General features: G+C 49.0%; 1 long non-coding RNA gene across 1 annotated transcript; it reads left to right on the top strand.

The window, feature by feature from the left end:
- Positions 1-1,089: 1,089 nt before the first annotated feature.
- On the top strand, positions 1,090-2,393 carry LOC143926979 (uncharacterized). Its single transcript, XR_013262179.1, has 3 exons — positions 1,090-1,759; positions 1,845-1,916; positions 2,326-2,393. It is a non-coding gene; the product is annotated as an uncharacterized LOC143926979 (long non-coding RNA).
- The last annotated feature ends 4,397 nt before the right edge of the window (positions 2,394-6,790 follow it).

Genomic DNA, 6,790 nt, shown 5'->3' with positions numbered 1-6,790 from the left:
CCCTTATTAAAGGGGGCTCCCGGATTCCGATAAGCCCCCCGCCCACAGACCCCGACAACCAACGGCCAGGGTTGTCGGGAAGAGGCCCTTGTCCTCATCAACATGGGGACAAGGTGCGTTGGGGTGGGGGGGGCGCGCGGCCCCCCTTCCCCAAGGCACCCCCCATGTTGAGGGCACGCGGCCTGGTACGGCTCAGGAGGGGGGGCGCGCTCGCTCGCCCCCCTTTCCTGGCCGGCCGGGTAGCGTGCTCGGACAAGGGTCTGTTGTGGACTTTGGGGGGACCCCCACGCTGATTTTTTTCGGCGTTGGGGTTCCCCTTTAAGTCCATTCCAGGTGGCGGAGCCCGCGACGTCTCCGTCGCGGGCCCCGCCTACCTTCACACGCGCTCGAAATGAGCAGACTTTCCTCCGAGCGGGAACAGTTTGCTCATTTCGAAAGTAGCCTACACACGGGCGGACTGTTCGCTCAAACAAAGTTTCAGCGGACAGTTTTTCGGAATTTCCGAAAGACTTTGTCCGTCAAACTGTCCGCTGAAACTGTCCGCTGAAAGCCCACACACGGGCGGACTGTCCGCTGAAACACTGTTCAGCGGACAAAGTTGAGCGAACAGTCCGCCCGTGTGTACGCGGCCACAGTCGGATGTTGCTCCAAAACAGCTAATTTGCATGTTTGTTGTCAAAAAGTCCGACCGTGTGTATGGGCCTCAACTTTGCGTGGCGTGGCTGTGTGTTAGTGACTGAACACTGATCTCTGCTCCAATCACATGTAGCAGAGATCAGTCACTTGTTGCTAGGCAGAATGGGGAGATGCTGTTTACAATGGCATCTCCCCGTTCATCCGCCCAGCGAGACGATCGCGGGTATCCCCACAGCGATGGAGCCCGCGGGACCCCCGACCAGACTCATGGGGGTCCCGACTGGCGGCACGCACGCGATGGCAGAGTGGCATATAGAAATGCCCATACCTGTACGCCAATATGCCTGCCCGTGGCATTCTGCCGACGTACATTGTCGTGTGCCGGTCAGGAAGTGGTTAACTGACAATTGGATGCTCCTGCGATGTACTACCCAGATTAAATGTATGCCCTTTTCCCGCCACATATAGAGCTTTTATTGGTGGCATTAGATCACCACACTGGGTTTTACATATTTTGTTATTGAAAAAAAGAGTTAAGTATAAAAAAATAAACAAAAAATTTTGTTATGGTGGCTGGACTTAACCAGCTCGCGGACCTGCCACCATATGTGGAGGGGTCCAAATCCACAAGTGGTTAATGCAAAAGACACAAGAAAGGACATTTACACCATACACAGTTCACACAAGCGCCTAATTAGAAAGGTGGACTGGACAGTGGACATCTATATGAATATTTATTTACTTGGCACAATCCCAATCGTGTCTTTTATATTTTATTATGGACCAAAAAAGCATACCTTTTTCTTAAAATGAATTTGGTTAATAAAAAAAAATGTGAAAATCTTGGGCTAAATGAAAAAAAGTGCCTAATCCAAAAATTCCATTTGCATTTCATACTACGGGTTCATTCTACAATTGTTTCATGTGTTGATGTCATTTTCAGATTACAATTGTAGTTTAATTATGGAACCCGTTTCTCTTCTCTTTTTGTTTTGCAGCTCCATTGCACGTAAACGCAGGCAGTCGGGTCGCAGAGGGAAGTGGGTGCCTCTCCTCCCCCATGAGGCGGAGCTTTTAGAGGGCATAGGGGAGGAGGAGATCAACCAGCTCCTGGCTCATCAAGGTTGGTGTCAGCATTACATTGTGCAGGACGGTTTTTTGTTTGTCAAGCATCGGGCATTCACCATGTTGTTTGATTTTATTTAAAGATCGTATCCAGGAGCGCCGCCGGAAGCCGAGGCCGGAGGAGGAGTCCTCATCATCCTCTGCATCAACACCCAGTAAGTACTGTAGTAGTGACACTAATACAGTGGATCCTTTTCCATTTATCCAGCCTTCCATTGTCGATTCCAATGTCATTGCTTCTCACTCAAGCAGTGACAGGTGGAGCCTCTAGGACGTTCTGTCAGGTAACGCAAGCGCTTGTGTAACTTACGTAATGTGACAGAACGTCGCCGCTCTGAACTGAGGCGCCTGATCAGTGTCGTGCACCTAGCACTCGCCGCTGGAACCAGGACAGGTAAGTGCCTCCCTGTTTTTAATTTTTTTTACTGTTTTTGTAATTTATTTTTGGATTGCCATGCTAATGGATAATTATTTAATTTTATCTTTATACAGTATTTATTTATAGTAATATCTTTAAAGCTTGAACATTGTAACGTTCATCATTTCTCCTTTATTATTAAATAGGTCTCATCATCCAGTCCGAAGGGGAGACTGAGGAGGAGGAGGAGGCTGAGGCGGCAACACCCACATGTAAGTTAGTATGATCTTGCTGGTATCTGCTGCTGAGTGATCATACATGTTTCAATGTTTTTGTACTAATGTGTGTGAGATTGTTGTACACTGCAGATTGTAATTGTCTTTTCTATATTAAATTGATCAACAGCTGCTGAGCAGGAGGTGGAGGAGACCTGCCCTGGAGAGGCTGCTGGGGATGCGCCGGAAGGTGACCACCAGCCAGACGCGGCAGATGCAGGGAGTAAGTACAACTTTTTTAGTATTTTCCAGGGAAATAGTATTTTAAATATGAAATGCTGGTGGCATACACTGACTGCTCTGTACACACTCAGCCCGCCCATTACATGGCACAGTAAATAGTTCCTTCGCTGTCTGCAACTTTAAGGACAGGATGATATGATATCAGCGTTCAGTTCAGCTCTTCCTGATAACCCCTGAGCTCCCTGGAATGTCCCCCCTCCCCTAAACACTGCACAGCAGGTTGGAAGCAGAGGATGTGTGTGAGTGATGATCAGTGTCCAGCTACACACACAATGCTATAACTGATATCAGTGCTGTGCAGGGCAGTCAGTGTGTTGGCTCTGTTTGTTTCTTTCTTCTGCTGGTGACCAGGCTGCTGCCCACTATTAGTCCATAGGGATTCTCCAGGTTACTGCTGCTGATACTAGTGCAGCATTTACTAGAACTGGGCTGTATTTTCCTTCACTTGCAGCATCTGAATTTGTCTTTTTCTCCTCTCCCTTCCACCAGCAGTCAGCAGCTGCAGGAAAAAAATATAGCCAATAATTTCTAAAATGCTGCCCCCCCCCCCCGAGGTCTGCACACCCGCTGTGCCCATTATGAGGGGTTCCCACCATCCCTGTGCTGATTTCTGGGGTCTTTACAACTGCTGTGTCCATTATGAGGGGTTCTCACCATCCCTGTGCTGAGTTCCCGGGGTCTGTACACCCACTGTGCCCATTATGAGGGGTTCCCACCATCCCTGTGCTGAGTTCCCAGGTCTGTAAACCCGCTGTGCCCATTATGAGGGGTTCCCACCATCCCTGTGCTGAGTTCCCGGGTCTGTACACCCGCTGTGCCAATTATGAGGGGTTCCCACCATCTCTGTGCTGAGTTCCCAGGTCTGTACACCCGCTGTGCCAATTATGAGGAGTTCCCAGGTCTGTAAACCCGCTGTGCCCATTATGAGGGGTTCCCACCATCCCTGTGCTGAGTTCCCGGGTCTGTACACCCGCTGTGCCAATTATGAGGGGTTCCCACCATCTCTGTGCTGAGTTCCCAGGTCTGTACACCCGCTGTGCCAATTATGAGGAGTTCCCAGCATCCCTGTGCTAAGTTCCCGGGTCTGTACACCCGCTGTGCCAATTATGAGGAGTTCCCATCATCCCTGTGCTGAGTTCCCAGGTCTGTACACCTGTTGTGCCCATTATGACGGGTTCCCACTGATAGGCTGCACTGATGGAGGTGACACTGCATATAGGTATCACTCAGTGCCCATGGGCACTGATAGGTGGTACTGAAGGGCCTGCACTGATTATCAGTGCCTTAAATTATCTGTGTACATATCCCCTGTACAGGGCCAGTGCTACCTATAGACAAGGTAGGTGCTGGCCTAGAGCACACATCAATCCTGGGTGCCTTACCGATGCCCCCACCCACCACCTCCAGGCTCAGTGACTGACTCCACCCCCAAAATGTTAGCAATCTATAAAAAGGTGGGGTATACATGGGCAGGGCAAAAGGGGTGGAGTCAGTGGTGGGGCCAAAGGGGCGGCAAAATTAGGTTTCGCCTAGGGTGTTAAAAATCCTTGCACCAGCCCTGCCCCTAATGCATGCATTAACACTTTCCTCATGATGTCTGATTTAGTGATGTCCAGTTCATGAATGAATCGTTCTTTTGAATCGATTATTTTCAGTGAACTGGATGAATCGATTCATCTGAGTGAACTGATTCGTTTGAAACACTTCACTCTGCAGTGCACTCAGTACATAGCAGAGCAGGCCTGGTAATATGATCCTTGAGTGAGATCAGCTGACTCAAAGCACAGTGACACTCAGGAACTGGATACAAACTTAAAACAAGAGTTAGGAGTTCACAGTACACCGAGTTAACCACTTCAATACAGGGCACTTAAACACCTTCCTGCCCAGACCAATTTTGAGCTTTCAGCGCTGTCGCACTTTGAATGACAATTGCGCAGTCATGCTACACTGTACCCAAATGAAATTTTTATCATTTTTTTCCCACAAATAGAGCTTTCTTTTGGTGGTATTTGATCACCTCTACGGTTTTTATTTTTTGCGCTACAAATAAAAAAATACCGAAAATTTTGAAAAAAATAAATTTTTTTTGTTTCAGTTTCAAAACGTTGTAAATAAGTACGTTTTCTCCTTCACTGATGGGCACTGATGGGGCTACACTGATAGGCACTGATAAGGCGGAACTGATGGGCACCAATGAAGTGGCACTGATGGGCGGCACGGATGGGCGGCACGGATGGGCGACACGGATGGGCGACACGGACGGACACTGATAGGTGGCACAAATTGGCACGGATGGGCGGCACAGATGGGCGGCACAGATGGGCGGCACAGATGGGCATGGATAGGCGGCACAGATGGGCATGGATAGGCGGCACAGGTGGGCACTCATAGGCGGCACAGGTGGGCACTCATAGGCAGCACAGGTGGGCATTCATAGGCAGCACAGGTGGGCACTCATAGGCAGCACAGGTGGGCACTCATAGGCGGCATTGGTGTTATGCTATAGTAATGGATGCCAATCAGTGCCAAACAATAATGCATGCCAATCAGTGATGCCCATTGTGGGCACTGATTGGCATCCATTATGGGCACTGATTGGCACCCATTGTGCTAACTGGCATCCCTGGTGGTCTAGGGAGGATTACCTTTTCCCTGGTGGTCTGGTGGCGTCCCTGGTGGTCCAGTGTGGGCATCCTCGGGGGGGCTGTGCTGATAATCGATCAGCACAGACCCCCCCCCCCTGTCAGAGGAGCAGCCGATCGGCTCTCCTCTACTCGCGTCTGACAGACGCGAGTGAGGGAAAGCCGATCACCGGCTCTTCCTATTTACACTGTGATCAGCCGTGATTGGACACGGCTGATCACGTGGTAAAGAGTCTCCGTTGGAGACTCTTTACCGAGATCGTAGTTGCCGGGTGTCAGACTAACACCCCGCAACAACGATCGCCGCAAAGCGCCCCCGGGGGCGCGCAGCGGCTCATAATCCTGATCACGTCATATGACGTCCGGTCAGGATTATGAAACCACTTTGCCGCCGTCAATTGCCTATAGGGCGGGCGGCAAGTGGTTAAATAAAGAATCATACAAGTTGTTACCGAGTTAAAGAGTCATATCAGTTTTTAGAACCCAGTACACTGAAAGAATCACGAGTCACCACCAGTAAAACAATACATTAAACCAGTGATCAGGTGGTACGGACAGCCTCAGGCCCTTTCACACTTGTGCGACTAGTCCTGCGACTTGAGACTGCAAAGTCGCATGACAAGCCACACACCATGATTCCCAACGAGTTCAGTTCATATCTGTGCGACTTCAAAGTAGCTTTTGTACTACTTTTGTCTGACTTTGATGCGACTTGTGGCAGAGACATCAAGATTACACAAACATTGCTTCAAGTCATGGCAAAAATCATGGCAAAAGCATTTGACTTTCAAGTCGCACAAGTGTGAAACTAGCTCATGGTAGTGGTAGTAAAATCTGATCATCATTCCTGCTCATGCGCTGTAAAGGCTACGGGCAAATCTGATGGCTAGCAATGTTAACTGGAAAGTTGGCCCATCAGAATGCAGTTCACATGCACAAAAACCCACTTTTCATTTAGGCTCCATTTCCACTTGTGCAACTTGTCCTGCGACTTTGTACTCTATGATTTCCAATGAGTATTATTCGTATCTGTGCGACTTCAAAGTAGTCCCTGCACTACTTTGGTCCCACTTTGATGCAACTTGAGATCCATAGACCTCGGGAATACACAGGCATTGCTTTAAAGTCGCATCAAAATTGCGGCAGAATTGTACAACTTTCAGGATGTGTTGGCCTGAAAAGTCTGAAAGTTGCACGATTCTGCCGTAACTTGAAGCCATGCCTGTGTATTCTGGAGGTATATGGACCTCAAGTCACATTAAAATGGCCTAAATGAAAAGCGGGGTTTGTGTGCATGTGAACTGCATTCTGAGTCAACTTCACAGTTAACATTGCTAACCATCAAATTTGTGCAAACCTAGGCTCAGGGCCAGTTCACACTGCTGCACAGTGCAAATCGCAGGCGATGTCCGTGCAATGAGATTTCAGCCATACAGATAGTATGACTGAAATCGTATCGCATTCGGACTAAACTCGCACTGGAACCTTTTTTGGTTCCGCACCAGAAT

This window comes from Lithobates pipiens, unplaced genomic scaffold (genome assembly GCF_037356315.1).
Source record: "Lithobates pipiens isolate NorthernLeopardFrog02 unplaced genomic scaffold, aLitPip1_a1.2 Scaffold_23, whole genome shotgun sequence".
NCBI classification, from domain to species: domain Eukaryota; kingdom Metazoa; phylum Chordata; class Amphibia; order Anura; family Ranidae; genus Lithobates; species Lithobates pipiens.
The sequence above is the reverse complement of the archived record's forward strand: the minus strand, read 5'-3'. Positions and strand labels throughout refer to the sequence as shown.